The sequence below is a fragment of the Bufo bufo genome, chromosome 8 (genome assembly GCF_905171765.1).
Source record: "Bufo bufo chromosome 8, aBufBuf1.1, whole genome shotgun sequence".
NCBI classification, from domain to species: Eukaryota; Metazoa; Chordata; class Amphibia; order Anura; family Bufonidae; genus Bufo; species Bufo bufo.
This window is the reverse complement of record NC_053396.1, coordinates 56,338,129-56,355,581: the sequence shown is the minus strand read 5'-3', so window position 1 is coordinate 56,355,581 and position 17,453 is coordinate 56,338,129. Positions and strand designations below refer to the sequence as shown.

Genomic DNA, 17,453 nt, shown 5'->3' with positions numbered 1-17,453 from the left:
TACAGGTACATTACTCGGGGGTATATTATTATTACTAGAGACCAGGGGTGTAACGATCACAGTCACAGAGGGTGCGACAAGGCACAGTGTGCGGGGAAGGGGGGGGGGGGTACCTGATACAAAGTTTGCCCTGGCGCCCATAAAACTCTAGTTACGCCACTGAGCACACCTAAAAATGTAATATATAATAGATAATTTTATTAGTACCACAAAAACCCTGTCACAAAAAAACAATGCTTACAATTCATAAAGACTATAGAAGATGCCACATAAATAATATATTGGCAACCTCCTACATTGATATTTGCCAACCTATAAAATAAAACATTGAAATAAGAAAAATGCATACAGCCTAATTCAAGTGAATTAGATAAAAGAGGAAATTGCCAAGGACCTCTCTGTTGGAGTGCTGTGGGCTAAACCCCCGCATGTATTGCTTCATCAGTGGTGACTGGCAACTAGTGATGAGTGAACTACAAGTTTTGAAGTTCGACATTCGGGTTTTCTGGCAATTCCGTTATGGATTTCGTTACTTTGGGCCATAACGGAATTCTATGACAGAATGCATAACAGAATACCTTTAAGAGGCATTATGTCATAATAAAAGTCTATGGGCCGCATAACGGATCCGTCTGGTTTCCGTTATGCAGGAGTCCGTTATGCGGCCCATAGACTTCTATCATGACGGAGCGCAAGACGGAATGCTTCTTAAAGGTATTCTGTTATGCATTCCGTCATAGAATTCCATTATGGCCCGTGATAATGGAACCATAATGGAATTGCCAGAAAACCCGAACCCAAATGCCGAACTTGAACTTCAAAACATGAAGTTTGTTCATCACTAGTAATAACCATTACTTGAGTCATTCATTATCGGCATTTCATTGTAAAACCGTGCATGAATAGATTTAACATTGTGCCATAATCTAGAATGAGGCTTGATATACAAGCCCATATAGAAAGCCTTGCTTTGATGTTGGACTTTCTATATGCCAATGGTTGTTTTTTAAGAGAAACAGATTAGTAACACGGCTCTCACCTGCTCCTTCTCTACTATGAGCACAGAAGATGAACCGCACTTGGATGCGGGACTTAACAAAAGATTGGATTTGATATTACAGCAATAATGCTATGTGATATAGTGATTATATTTTCCCACTCTGGATTTTCTTTTGTGTCGAATTTTGGTGTTTTTAGCTAATGAATTACCGTATATAACTTTTAAACTGAAGAGTTGATGCATGTGATTGGCAGCGTCTTACTTGGTTCACATGACAGCCCAATTAGGGGCAATTAGGGGCAAAGGTGTTGACCCACTTTATATGCTGCGCTCAGTTGTGTCTTTAGCATGTCATAAGTAAGGGCTCATATACCTGATAGCCCGAAACGCGTAGACTAAGACTAGTTGAACTGGATGTTTAATTTAACCTTGCTAATAAAGTACCATTGAACCTTTGTGAAATTGAGCTGGATGTTCGTTTTCTGTAATGGTTGTTTTTTGCATTGCACTTTATAGTGTAATTTTTGTATGCTGCTATTTGGGGGTTTTGTGGGCCTCAATCTGTTTTTTGACCTTACCAGGAGCCTAGTTCTCCTGATGTGTGAAGTTGCCCTTATCTTGTTTGTGTGGCACTTTTATAGTCTTTTAGGATTTTAAGTTTTTTTCATAGTACCATGATTTATATATTACTTTTTTAGGTGTTCTCCATTTACATGTGTTCTGCTTTTGAAAATAAAATACACAAAACAATATTAAATTACGAAATATTGCAGTCTAGTAGTGAACTTGTAATACTAATTTGGTGAGAAAAAATATAAAGACCAGGTGTAGCTGTGTCAAAATGCACAGTTACTGGTAACACCTACAGTATTCAGTGGTCCAGCAGCATTTTAACAAATTGATGGACCCGGGTTCATGCGTAGGACCCTGAACATGGCATTTTGCTACAATTTCAGCTGTTGGAAGGGGCTGTACTGTTTATTTTGGTTGATCGTCCTCTATACTGTACATATAGTAGTTTGTTATAGTGTCACAGGGGCAGATCAATTTTTGAAGTCATTAGCCATTTGCATGAAAACTTAGAAATACACATAGACGCATATTGTAGAATTTTTATAACTTAAAATCTACCATAGTCATATCCTCTGCATTCTTGGGTCGCACCCTAAGGGTACCTGCACATGAGTGTGGGTAAATATGCAGAAGATCTACACAAATTTCCATGCAGATTCATGAGCATTTGGCAAATGTAGTTGACATGCTGTGGATTTCAAAATCTGCACGACAGGTCAATTTCTGCACGGAACAAAAAAGCAAAGTGTACATGAATTTTGTCTAATCTCATACACTTTGTTGGTACTGTATTACACAGCAGTTTTCTACACGAGAATATGTGTGGAAAAACTGTGTGTAATTTGCAAAGTGTGCAGGTAGCCTAAGACCTGTTTCACACTGCCGTTACGAGCTCTCTGCTGGAACAGTCTAATGGAGTTCTCTGGCATTGCAGGATGTTACTGGAATGGTTACTGACCTCATTGACTATAATGGGGTCTGGCAGAGATCAGCATAGAGCCTATTTCGTCCGGCCAAAACCGCTCATATTTTCCAGGTAGCGGCCGGATCTCCGCTGTAGCCCATTATAGTCTATGGGGCAGGCAGCCATTCCGGTAGCATCTGGAACCAAAGAGCCTTGGCAGGCTGTTATCTGCTGGAACAGCTGGACAGAAATCATGGCAGCAGTGTGAAACAGGCCATGAACCTGTTAACTCAAACTATGCCCAAAAAGTTCACCACAGCCCTATATGTAGTTGCTGTATTATCAAAAAAAAAGTTGGAAAATGCAAAATACCAGTAAAGACTGGAGGTGGTGCAGCTGAGGCCAGTAGGCTTTGGTTCACTGCACATTTTACAGATACTGCTAAAGATGGCGTTTAATGAGGGATGCTGACTTTCTGGAAGTCAATAAAGCTATGAAGGGTACATTTCAAGGGAACCTGTCACATTGAACATGATGTTTAAGCTACAATCAGCATGTTTATAGAGCAGGGGGAGCTTGGCAGATTGATAAATAGTTTTATGGGAAAATATTCTATATAATTTGTCATTTATACATTTAATTACCTGCTCATTCTGACTCTTTTCTGGTAAGTTGCATTTGACCCATGCTGTGCTCAAACCTCTTTCTTTAGATAATGCAGGACCAAATAATAGATATATGGACTAATCCCTAACAGTATAAGGCTGTAGTAGCACTTCAGAGGTGTATTTTGTCCTGACAGGATCCAATTGTGCACATATATATATGTAAAAAAAAGCTATAGTGCATATACACACATGAACAACATTGTTTGCCAATTCCATTAGTTTTTTTTATTATTCTGTTGAACCACAATTCAAAAGCAATGTCTGATTTTCATTAGCCGATTTTCAATAAATTTCTATTTAATATAACTTTTGTCAGTTTCAAGTTATTTCAGTGACCATTGTGGGTTTCTCTTTCTTTAACCACCTCAGCCCCCATAGCTTAAACACCCTGAAAGACCAGGCCACTTTTTACACTTCTGACCTACACTACTTTCACCGTTTATTGCTCGGTCATCCAACTTACCACCCAAATGAATTTTACCTCCTTTTCTTCTCACTAATAGAGCTTTCATTTGGTGGTATTTCATTGCTGCTGACATTTTTTGTTATTAATCGAAATTTAACGATTTTTTTTGCAAAAAAATGACATTTTTCACTTTCAGTTGTAAAATTTAGCAAAAAAACGAGATCCATACATAAATTTTGCTCTAAATTTATTGTTCTACATGTCTTTGATAAAAAAAAAATGTTTGGGTAAAAAAAAATGGTTTGGGTAAAAGTTATAGCGTTTACAATCTATGGTACAAAAATGTGAATTTCCGCTTTTTGAAGCAGCTCTGACTTTCTGAGCACCTGTCATGTTTCCTGAGGTTCTACAATGGCCAGACAGTACAAACACCCCACAAATGACCCTATTTCGGAAAGTAGACACCCTAAGGTATTTGCTGATGGGCATAGTGAGTTCATAGAACTTTTTATTTTTTGTCACAAGTTAGCGGAAAATGATGATTTTTTTTTTTCTTACAAAGTCTCATATTCCACTAACTCGTGACAAAAAATAAAAACTTCCATGAACTCACTATGCCCATCAGCGAATACCTTGGGATGTCTTCTTTCCAAAATGGGGTCACTTGTGGGGTAGTTATACTGCACTGGCATTCTAGGGGCGCAAATGTGTGGTAAGGAGTTTGAAATCAAATTCTGTAAAAAATGGCTGGTGAAATCCGAAAGGTGCTCTTTGGAATGTGGGCCCCTTTGCCCACCTAGGCTGCAAAAAAGTGCCACACATGTGGTATCTCCGTATTCAGGAGAAGTTGGGGAATGTGTTTTGGGGTGTCATTTTACATATACCCATGCTGGGTGAGAGAAATATCTTGGCAAAAGACAACTTTGTATAAAAAAAATGGGAAAAGTTGTCTTTTGCCAAGATATTTCTCTCACCCAGCATGGGTATATGTAAAATGACACCCTAAAACACATTCCCCAACTTCTCCTGAATACGGAGATACCACATGTGTGGCACTTTTTTGCAGCCTAGGTGGGCAAAGGGGCCCATATTCCAAAGAGCACCTTTCGGATTTCACTGGCCATTTTTTACAGAATTTGATTTCAAACTCCTTACCACACATTTGGGCCCCTAGAATGCGAGGGCAGTATAACTACCCCACAAGTGACCCCATTTTGGAAAGAAGACACCCCAAGGTATTTGCTGATGTGCATAGTGAGTTCATGGAAGTTTTTATTTTTTGTCACAAGTTAGTGGAATATGAGACTTTGAAAGAAAAAAAAGAAAAATAAAAATCATCATTTTCCACTAACTTGTGACAAAAAATAAAAAATTCTAGGAACTCGCCATGCCCCTCACGGAATACCTTGGGGTGTCTTCTTTCCAAAATGGGGTCACTTGTGGGGTAGTTATACTGTCCTGGCATTTTCCAGGGGCCCTAATGTGTGGTAAGTAGGTAAATGACCTGTGAAATCCTAAAGGTGCTCTTTGGAATGTGGCCCCCTTTGCCCACCTAGGCTGCAAAAAAGTGTCACACATGTGGTATCTCCGTATTCAGGAGAAGTTGGGCAATGTGTTTTGGGGTGTCTTTTTACATATACCCATGCTGGGTGAGAGAAATATCTTGGCAAAAGACAACTTTTCCTATTTTTTATATACAAAGTTGGCATTTGACCAAGATATTTATCTCACCCAGCATGGGTATATGTAAAATGACACCCCAAAACACATTCCCCAACTTCTCCTGAATACGGCGATACCAGATGTGTGACACTTTTTTGCAGCCTAGATGCGCAAAGGGGCCCAAATTCCTTTTAGGAGGGCATTTTTAGACATTTGGATACCAGACTTCTTCTCACGCTTTGGGGCCCCTAAAATGCCAGGGCAGTATAAATACCCCACATGTGACGCCATTTTGGAAAGAAGACACCCCAAGGTATTCAATGAGGGGCATGGAGAGTTCATAGAAAAAAAATTTTTTGGGCACAAGTTAGCGGAAATTGATATTTTTTATTTTTTTCTCACAAAGTCTCCCTTTCTGCTAACTTGGGACAAAAATTCAATCTTTCATGGACTCAATATGCCCCTCACGGAATACCTTGGGGTGTCTTCTTTCCGAAATGGGGTCACATGTGGGGTATTTATACTGCCCTGGCATTCTAGGGGCCCTGAAGCGTGAGAAGAAGTCTGGAATATAAATGTCTAAAAATTTTTACGCATTTGGATTCCGTGAGGGGTATGGTGAGTTCATGTGAGATTTTATTTTTTGACACAAGTTAGTGGAATATGAGACTTTGTAAGAAAAAAAATAATAATTTCCGCTAACTTGGGCCAAAAAAATGTCTGAATGGAGCCTTACAGGGGGGTGATCAATGACAGGGGGGTGATCAATGACAGGGGGGTGATCAGGGAGTCTATATGGGGTGATCACCCCCCTGTCATTGATCACCCCCCTGTCATTGATCACCCCCCTATAAGGCTCCATTCGGATGTCCGTATGTGTTTTGCGGATCCGATCCATGTATCAGTGGATCCGTAAAAATCATACGGACATCTGAATGCAGCCTTACAGGGGGGTGATCAATGACAGGGGGGTGATCAGGGAGTCTATATGGGGTGATCACCTCCGTCATTGATCACTCCTCTGTAAGGCTCCATTCAGACGTCCGTATGTGTTTTGCGGATCCGATCCATCTATCAGTGGATCCGTAAAATTCATATGGATGTCTGAATGCAGCCTTACAGGGGGGTGATCAATGACAGGGGGGTGATCAGGGAGTCTATATGGGGTGATCACCACAGTCATTGATCACTCCCCTGTAAGGCTCCATTCAGATGTCCGTATGTGTTTTGCGGATCCGATCCATCTATCAGTGGATCCGTAAAATTCATACGGACCTCTGAATGGAGCCTTACAGGGGGTTATCAATGACGGGGGTGATCAATGACAGGGGGGGTGATCAGGGAGTCTATATGGGGTGATCACCTCCGTCATTGATCACTCCCCTGTAAGGCTCCATTCAGACGTCCGTATGTGTTTTGCGGATCCGATCCATCTATCAGTGGATCCGTAAAATTCATACGGACCTCTGAATGGAGCCTTACAGGGGGTTATCAATGACAGGGGGGTGATCAATGACAGGGGGGTGATCAGGGAGTCTATATGGGGTGATCTGGGGGTGATCTGGGGTGATCAGGGGTGAATAAGGGGTTAATAAGTGACGGGGGGGTGTAGTGTAGTGTAGTGTAGTGGTGGTTGGTGCTACTTTACTGAGCTACCTGTGTCCTCTGGTGGTCGATCCAAACAAAGGGGACCACCAGAGGACCAGGTAGCAGGTATATTAGATGCTGTTATCATAACAGCGTCTAATATACCTGTTAGGGGTTAAAAAAAACACATCTCCAGCCTGCCAGCGAACGATCGCCGCTGGCAGGCTGGATATCCACTCTCTTACCTTCCGTTCCTGTGAGCGCGCGAGCCTGTGTGCGCGCGTTCACAGGAAATCTCGCGTCTCGCGAGATGACGCACGGATGCGTCCAGGAGGAATGAATCAACCACCTTCCGGACGCATCCGTGCGTTAGGCGGTCGGGAGGTGGTTAATGGAAGGGCACCAACAATTTTCTCTAAATGTGTATAATAACATCAACAGTATCAGATATGCATTTATATAGGCATACAGTGGATATAAAAAGTCTACACACCCCTGTTAAAATGTCAGGTTTCTGACAAAGATACATTTCTGAGACAAAGATAAATCATTTGAGAACTTTTTCCACCTTTAATGTGACCTATAAACTGTGCAACTCAATTGAAAAACAAACTGAAATCTTTTAGGTCGAGGAAAGAACAAATATAAAAATAAAATAATATGGTTGCAGAAGTGTGCACACCCTTAAACTAATGCTTTGTTGAAGGACCTTTTGATTTTATTACAGCACTCAGTCTTTTTGGGTATGAGTCTATCACCATGGCACATTTTGACTTGGCAAGATTTGCCCACTCTTCTTTGCAAAAACACTCCAAGTCTGTCAGATTGCGAGGGCATCTCCTATGCACAGCCCTCTTCAGATCACCCCACAGATTTTAAATCGGATTCAGGTCTGGGCTCTGGCTGGGCCATTCCAAAACTTTAATCTTCTTCTGGTGAAGCCATTCCTTCGTTGATTTGGATGTATGCTTTGAGTCGTTGTCATGCTGAAAGATGGAGTTCCTCTTCATGTTCAGCTTTCTAGCAGAAGGTTTTGTGCCAATATTGACTGGTATTTGGAACTGTTCATAATTCCCTCTAGCTTAACTAAGGCCCCAGTTCCAGCTAAAGAAAAACAGCCCCAAAGCATGATGCTGCCACCACCATGCTTCACTGTGGGTATGGTGTTCTTTTGGTGATCTGCAGAGTTGTTTTTGCGCCAAACATATCTTTTGGAATTATGGCCAAAAAGTTCAACCTTGGTTTCATCAGACCATAACACCTTTTCCCACATGCTTTTGGGAGACTTCAGATGTGTTTTTGCAAAATGTTGCCTGGCTTGGATGTTTTTCTTTGTAAGAAAAGGCTTTTGTCTTGCCACTCCACCCCATAGACCAGACATATGAAGAATACGGGAGATTGTTGTCACATGTACCACACAGCCAGTAATTTCCAGATATTCCTGCAGCTCCTTTAATGTTGCTGTAGGCCTCTTGGTAGCCTCCCAGACCAGTTTTCTTCTTGTCTTTTCATCAATGTTGGAGGGATGTCCAGTTCTTGGTAATGTCACTGTTGTACCATATTTTCTCCACTTGATGATGACTGTCTTCACTGTGTTCCATGGTATATCTAATGCCTTGTAAATTCTTTTTAACATGATTTTGAATGTGATTGCTTAATTCTGAACACAGCTACATCCTTAGTTATAAGAGGGTGTGCACACTTATGCAACCACATTATTTTATTTTATTTTTTTGTTTTCTTCCCTCCACCTAATAGATTTCAGTTTGTTTTTCAATTGAGTGGTACAGTTTATAGGTTACATTAAAGGTGGAAAAAGTTCTGAAATGATTTATCTTTGTCTCATTTTTTTTACATCACAGAAACCTGACATTTTAACAGGGGTGTGTAGACTTTTTATATCCACTGTATATTGTAGTGTTTCTATGAACTAGTCATAGGTCCCATATAAAATTATTCATATGTGATACCCATCAATGTGCTGTAGTTAAGATAGAAAATCTTCACACAAGAAAAAAAACACAAGCGCTCGCCGTGGTATAGCCTGGTCCGCTAAACCACTTAGCTTATCAATTAGAAAATCACTAAAAGATAGAAATGCACCTTGTAGAAATGACTTGCACTTAGCTGTATAAACTGCTGCTAGCTGTGCTCTGTCTTTTCTGATTTCTAGACAGGAGGTAATTTTTCCAGGCACACTCTACCAACCTGCAGACTGAGGATGTGATATGTGGATCACTATTACAGATACACTCACCTAAAGAATTATTAGGAACGCCTGTTCTATTTCTCATTAATGCAATTATCTAGTCAACCAATCACATGGCAGTTGCTTCAATGCATTTAGGGGTGTGGTCCTGGTCAAGACAATCTCCTGAACTCCAAACTGAATGTCAGAATGGGAAAGAAAGGTGATTTAAGCAAGTTTGAGCGTGGCATGGTTGTTGGTGCCAGACGGGCCGGTCTGAGTATTTCACAATCTGCTCAGTTACTGGGATTTTCAGGCACAACCATTTCTAGGGTTTACAAAGAATGGTGTGAAAAGGGAAAAACATCCAGTATGCGGCAGTCCTGTGGGCGAAAATGCATTGTGGATGCTAGAGGTCAGAGGAGAATGGGCCGACTGATTCAAGCTGATAGAAGAGCAACGTTGACTGAAATAACCACTCGTTACAACCGAGGTATGCAGCAAAGCATTTGTGAAGCCACAACACGCACAGCCTTGAGGCGGATGGGCTACAACAGCAGAAGACTCCACAGGGTACCACTCATCTCCACTACAAATAGGAAAAAGAGGCTACAATTTGCACGAGCTCACCAAAATTGGACTGTTGAAGACTGGAAAAATGTTGCCTGGTCTGATGAGTCTCGATTTCTGTTGAGACATTCAAATGGTAGAGTCCGAATTTGGCGTAAACAGATTCGGACTCCATCCTCTGATGGCTACTTCCAGCAGGATAATGCACCATGTTACAAAGCTCGAATCATTTCAAATTGTTCAATTGTTCAATGAGTTCACTGTACTAAAATGGCCCCCACAGTCACCAGATCTCAACCCAATAGAGCATCTTTGGGATGTGGTGGAACGGAAGCTTCGTGCCCTGGATGTGCATCCCTCAAATCTCCATCAACTGCAAGATGCTATCCTATCAATATGGGCCAACATTTCTAAAGAATGCTATCAGCACCTTGTTGAATCAATGCCACGTAGAATTAAGGCAGTTCTGAAGGCAAAAGGGGGTCCAACACCGTATTAGTATGGTGTTCCTAATAATTCTTTAGGTGAGTGTATATTCCCACCAGCTGCTTCTCCACTACAGAGCTTACTCTGCAGAGGAGAAGAAGGAGCTTGCTCATCTTCATCCCTCTTGCTCTGCCTGTAGCGTGCTGCCTGTGTTCTCTGTGGTCCTGACTTATTGCGTTGATCCTCCATCCTGTTAGGTCTGCAGTCAGTGCTCACTGCCCTCCTGCTGTTCCTTGCCATTGCAGACACTGTACCAGTCACTATGCCACCTGACCTTCTGGTGGCCAGCATCCTCTTCATGTTGCTGCCTCCATGCCCCTGCCTGATGCTCCCTTAGGGAGCATGCACACTGACCTCAAACCTCTTAAAGGGCTAGTATACATAATCCCAAATCTTTCCCCAGCCAGTGGCTGTGGTTCCCTGGGTATTTAAGGTACCCTCTCAAGGCTGAGGGTGCCTGAGCTTTAAGTTCCCTGGTAACCAGCAAAGGTGTTTGATAGTCTAGTACAATTGCGATTCAACTGCTTTTATGTTCTGTCATTTCCTGCCTGTGTTCCTGCCATGTTTCACTCCGGTAACCATCTGGCTTGTGGGCTCCTGCATTTCTGGTTCAATTCTGTTTGTGTTTCAGTTCTATACCTAGTCTGTCTGTCCTTCAGTCAAGTTCTCAGTCTGCCTGCCTTTTATGTGCTTTACCACTACCCTGCCCGCACATCTATCCTAAGTCTAATACTTCCTGTTATTCTGGTGCATTTTCTATATCTTGAGCTCCCGATGCTTGCACCTGGTTGCTAACTCGCACTAAAGTCCAGATCCCTGTATAGGGGTTAAAAGGTAAATCCCAGGAAGTGGCAGGATAACATCCTTAGGGTTATCCCTACACCAAATCCATTAGTTTGCACCACACTCACTGATCTGTAACACATCCATTTTGCTGTCCAGTACAGTGGGGTCAGTGGCTATTGGTACTATATACCTCCCCACATGACCTGGCTGGACCAAAAGCCTCCAGCCAATCAGAGTGTTGTTTTTGTTCTCCATTTTACCTAGCTGGCAACAGCGCCAGCCTGGAAGTGTGTGAGGCGGGAGGGAGAATAGCTTATTACAATAAATAGGGGAACAAGGATCCAGTGTCTCTCTGCTCCATCATAGTTTTCAACTGTATCCACGTCCTGAGGAAGCAGAACAAATTCAAACTGATGCTGCTGCTAGGGGCCTTGCTGCCAGGGGGCCCATTGCAGGTGCACTATTCGCTCTATGGTTAAAGTAGCCTTGCAGTGGTCTGAGTCACATAAAATAGACTGTATCATGTTTTTCTGGTAAAAAAAAGTATAGGGAATTGTTCATAAGCTCACCACACCCTGCGATTTTGCAAGTTCTCCCACTTAGAAATCATGGAGGGGTCTGAAATTCACATTGTAGGTGCATTCCCCCTCTGAGAGACAGAATAAAATAAAAAAATCAGGAAATTACATTGTATGATTTTTAAAGAATGTATTTGTCTTGCACTGCTGAACATAAGTATTTGAACACCTGAGAAACAGCAAGAATTCTGGCTCTTAAAGACCTGTTACTGTGCCTTTAAAAAGTCCACCTCTACTCCACTCATTTTTCTAACTTAGTAGCAGCTGTCTGAGCTCTTTAAAGACACCTGTCCACCCCACAGTCAGTCAGACACCAACTACTACCATGGGCAAGACCAAACAGCTGTCAAAAGACACCAGAGACAAAATTGTGGACCTCCATAAGGCTGGAAAGGCTACGGGGCAATTGCCAAGCAGCTTGGTGAAAATAGATCAACTGTTGGAGAAATTGTTAGAAAATGGAAGAGGCTAAAGACGACTGTCATTCTCCGTCGGACTGGGGCTCCATACAGGATCTCACCTTGTGGGGTATCACTGTTGATAAGAAAGTTGAGGAATCAGCCAGAGGAGGCATGGGAGAAAGTCATGTGGTCAGAGGAGACCAAAGTAGAACTTTTTGGTTTAAACTTCACTCGTCGTGTTTGGAGGAAAAAAGGGACAGGATGACTGTATTAAGGAGAGGATGAATGTGGCCATTTATTGTGAGATTTTGAGCAACAACCTTCTTCCCTCAGTGAGAGCATTAACGATGGGTCGTGGCTGGATTTTCCAACATGACAATGACCCGAAGCACCCAGCCAGGATAACCAAGGAGTGGAACTGTAAGAAGCATATCAAGGTTCTGGAGTGGCCTAGCTAGTCTCCAGACCTAAATCCAATAGAACATCTTTGGAGGGAGCTGAAACTCCGTGTTGCTCAGCGACAGCCCCGAAACCTGACAGATCTAGAGGATACGGCATACATATTAGGACATCGTCAGACATCATCCACAACTCCATGCTCCGTCAGGCAAAACTCCCTCCTACCTCAGACTTTAGACAAAACTCCGTCCTCCCTCATCCAAAACTCCATCAGACCTCAGCCATAACTCCGTCCTCCCTCATCCAAAACTCAGTCGTCCCTCATCCAAAACTCCGTCCTCCCTCATCCAAAACTGTATCCTCCCTCAGACATCAGCCAAAACTCCATCAGACCTCAGACATCAGCCAAAACTCCGTCCTCCCTCATCCAAAACTCAGTCGTCCCTCATCCAAAACTCCGTCCTCCCTCATCCAAAACTTCGTCAGATATCAGCCAAAACTCCGTCCTCCCTCAGACATCAGCCAAAACTCCGTCCTCCCTCAGACATCAGCCAAAACTCCATCCTCCTTCAGACATCAGCCAAAACTCCGTCCTCCCTCATCCAAAACTCTGTCAGACATCAGCCAAAACTCTGTCAGACATCAGCCAAAACTCCATCAGACATCAGCCAAAACTCCGTCAGACATCATCCAAAACTCCGTCCTCCCTCAGACATCATCCAAAACTCCGTGCTCCCTCAGACATCAGCCAAAACTCCGTCCTCCCTCAGACATCAGCCAAAACTCCGTCCTCCCTAACTCAAAATATGCCCTACTACACACACTCTTCACCTGACGGAGCTGCTAGCTGCTGGAGAGGCAAAGGACCTGTGATGATGTCATGACCATGTGACGAGTCACGTGTGTGGAAGGGGTCAGATGTGCACAGCAGCTGGTAGAGTGTACAGAACTGCAGCCATCAAATAGAGCTCTGTACTAGAGATGTGTGTGTAACCTGCATGTAGCAGTGCTGTGTACTGTGAAGCAGAGCTGTATGTGTAACCTGCATGTAGCAGAGCGGTGTACTGTGTAGCAGAGCTGTATGTGTAACCTGCATGTAGCAGTACTGTGTACTGTGTAGCAGAGCTGTATGTGTAACCTGCATGTTGCAGAGCTGTGTACTGTGTAGCAGAGCTGTATGTGTAACCTGCATGTAGCAGAGCTGTGTACTGTGTAGCAGAGCTGTATGTATAACCTGCATGTAGCAGAGCTGTGTACTGTGTAGCAGAGCTGTATGTGTAACCTGCATGTAGCACAGCTGCATGTGTACCCTGCATGTAGCAGAGCTGTGTACTGTGTAGCTGTCACTACCAGAGCTTTGAGACGTTCTCACAGCTCTGTTTCTCCACCCCTGTGATGATGTCACTACCAGAGCTTGGAGGAGTTCTCACTGCTCTGTTTCTCCGCCCCTGGGATGAGGTCATTACTTTCTGTTTCCTTCCTTCCAGCTGTTCCTCCTATGTTTGATTTCTCTGTCTTTATATCACCCCTCCTCCTTTTGTAGAGTGTGGATTATATTTCTCATTTGAGTTGTAGCTCTTGCTTGAGTATCTTCACTTGTATGCTATCTTTTCACTGGACCTTTGTTCTGCTGCAGCAAGTACTCCGGATATTGCCACCTGTCTTTGGATCCGTCTTCTCTGCTGCCGCAGCACCTTCAGCTAAGTGTGCAGACATTGTAGTGTATCTGTTTGTTTTCTGACCGGATCCGAGGCGACCACGGTTCCCTCCATATACTGAGCAGGGCACCGGTGGCCGTGCCCCTTCCACTATTGTAGGGGTTACAGTGGTCATCAGTCTTAGGTACGCGGGCATGCCTCGTTCCACCATTAGGATTCGGGTATGTGCTTAGCAGCATAGGGAAAGCTTTGAGGGTCTGACAGGGGTCACCCTTTATCCTCCCTAGTTTGGGTCCGGTCAGTGGCTCTATTTTCTGTGTATGCTCTAGTTGCTCACTTACAGCCGTGACAGTAGCAGAGCTGTATGTGTACCCCGCATGTAGCAGAGCTGTGTACTGTGTAGCAGAGCTGTATGTGTAACCTGCATGTAGCAGTGCTGTGTACTGTGTAGCAGAGCTGTATTTGTAACCTGCATGTAGCAGTGCTGTGTACTGTGTAGCAGAGCTGTATGTGTAACCTGCATGTAGCAGAGCTGTGTACTGTGTAGCAGTGCTGTATGTGTAACCTGCATGTAGCAGTGCTGTGTACTGTGTAGCAGATCTGTATGTGTACCCTGCATGTAGCAGAGCTGTGTACTGTGTAGCAGAGCTGTATGTGTAACTTGCATGTAGCAGAGCTGTGTACTGTGTAGCAGAGCTGTATGTGTAACCTGCATGTAGCAGTGCTGTGTACTGTGTAGCAGAGCTGTATGTGAACCTGCATGTAGCCGAGCTGTATGCGTAACCTGCATGTAGCAGTGCTCAGTACTGTGTAGCAGATCTGTATGTGTACCCTGCATGTAGCAGAGCTGTGTACTGTGTAGCAGAGCTGTATGTGTAACCTGCATGTAGCAGTGCTGTGTACTGTGTATCAGAGCTGTATGTGTAACCTGCATGTAGCAGAGCTGTGTACTGTGTAGCAGGCTGTATGTGTAACCTGCATGTAGCAGTGCTGTATGTGTAACCTGCATGTAGCAGTGCTGTGTACTGTGTAGCAGAGCTGTATGTGTAACCTGCATGTAGCAGAGCTGTGTACTGTGTAACAGAGCTGTATGTGTAATCGGCATGTAGCAGTGCTGTGTACTGTGTAGCAGATCTGTATGTGTAACCTGCATGATGCAGAGCTGTGTACTGTGTAACAGAGCTGTATGTGTAACCTGCATGTAGCAGAGCTGTGTACTGTGTAGCAGAGCTGTATGTGTAACCTGCATGTTACAGAGCTGTATGTGTAACCTGCATGTAGCAGTGCTATGTACTGTGTAGAAGAGCTGTATGTGTAACCTGCATGTAGCAGAGCTGTGTACTGTGTAGCAGAGCTGTATGTGTAACCTGCATGTAGCAGTGCTGTGTACTGTGTAGCAGAGCTGTATGTGTAACCTGCATGTAGCAGAGCTGTGTACTGTGTAACAGAGCTGTATGTGTAACCTGCATGTAGCAGTACTGTGTACTGTGTAGCAGAGCTGTGTACTGTGTAGCAGAGCTGTATGTGTAACCTGCATGTAGCAGAGCTGTATGTGTAACCTGCATGTAGTAGTGCTGTGTACTGTGTAGCAGAGCTGTATGTGTAATCTGCATGTAGCAGAGCTGTGTACTGTGTAGCAGAGCTGTATGTGTAACCTGCATGTAGCAGAGCTGTGTACTGTGTATATAGAGCAGTGTGTCTAACCGCATGTAGCAGAGCTGTGTACTGTGTTACAGAGATGTGTGTGTAACCTGGGAACTATAAAAAAGTGTAAAAAAACCCCATAAAAATTCAGATCACCCCCCTTTTCCCAAAATGAAAATAAAAGAACTATAAAAATACACTTCATGGGTGTCGCAATGTGTAAAGACACCCATTGTACAAAAATATATTCCCCATAAGAGTCCAAATGTCCGATTCGCCGTTTTTGGTCCCTTCATTTGCTACAAAAATTTAAATAAAAAGTGATCAAAAAGTCTTAAACACCCCAGAATGGTATCAGTGAAAAGTTCAGATTGCCCCGCAAAAATTGAGCCCCCACCCAGCTCCGTACACATAATTACAAAAAAAGTTATAGGGCTCAAAATATGGCGACAAAAAAATAAATCATATTATTTTTTTATTTTATTTTTTTATCACTATTAAAACGCAAGAAAAACTATACATATAAGGTATCGCCGGATTCGATCTGACCTGTAGAATAAAAGTAACCAGTTAGTTTTATCGCACATCGAATGTCGTAAGTAAAAATCCCGTAAAACTGTGGTGGAATTGCTTTTTTTTTTTCAACAGGAAGAATGGGCAGTTTAACCATCTGAGAAAATAAAGAGCCTCATCCACAACTACCACAAAAGACTTCAAGCTGTCATTGATGTTAAAGGGTCAATACATGGTATTAAGAACTGGGGTGTGTAAACTTCTGATCAGGGTCATTTGGGAAGTTTTTGTTGTGATTATGATTTATAAAGCGTAAACACAGTTGTTTGACATAAATGGCTTCAGCCGACCACTAACCATGAGCGAGAGACAAGTGTCCGTGTTATCATTCATATTCTCTGAACAATTGTTAAAGGGGTATTCTCATCTTAATGATCACTGTTAAATCTGTTAATGATTTGACAGTGATAATTTTTCTAAATACATTTTATTACCCAATTCCCACCCTTTTTTTTTAGAAAATAAGTCACCTCTTACCTGATGTTGTCTTTGGTCTCCCCTGGTTACGGCCACCTTTCCCCACAGAAGCACTACAGAGTGCTTCCGTGGTGTTTCTGGCCGTGCCTCCCCACAGCAAAAAAGTAGAATGGGTCTGGGTCTGTCCCGGCCGCTGCACGCATGTTGCCCGTGCATTGGGGACTGCAAATTGCTGTCCCCAATGCACGGAATGGACCAACAACGTTAATGTGCAAGAGGCCTAACACTTGTGATCTAGTTTTGTGTGAAGCGGCACATATGCATTCATGTTGCATGTATTTATTAATTAGGGCTACCAATTCTGAGTAACTCGGAGTGACAGGAGATTTCCAGAATCTGATTTTTTTTTTTTGTCGCCATATTTTGACCCCTATACTTTTTTCTAATTATGTGTACGGAGCTGGGTGGGGGCTTATTTTTTGCAGGGCAATCTGAACTTTTCACTGATACCATTCTTTGGTGTTTAAGACTTTTTGATCACTTTTTATTAAAATTTTTGTAGCAAATGAAGCTACCAAAAACGGCGAATCGGACATTTGGACTTTTTTTTTCTGTTTTGCTGTTTGCTGTAGGGGAATATATTTTTATACAATGGGTGTTTTTAAACATTGCGACACCCATGATGTGTATTTTTTTTAATTCTTTTATTTTCATTTTGGGAAAAGGGGGGTGATCTGAATTTTTATGTTTTTTTTTTTTACACTTTTTTATAGTTCCCAGGTTACACACACATCTCTGTAACATAGTACACAGCTCTGCTACATGCAGGTTGCACACACATCTCTGTAACACAGTACACATCTCTGCTACACAGTACACAGCACTGCTACATGCAGGTTACACATACAGCTCTGCTACACAGTACACATCACTGCTACATGCAGGTTACACAT

The 17,453-nt window shown here is 42.8% G+C and overlaps 1 protein-coding gene across 1 annotated transcript in view; it reads right to left on the bottom strand.

The window, feature by feature from the left end:
* The window catches only part of LOC120978048 (cyclic nucleotide-gated olfactory channel-like), a 332,263-nt gene that overhangs the window by 88,890 nt on the left and 225,920 nt on the right, over nt 1–17,453 (bottom strand). The window lies entirely within an intron of this gene.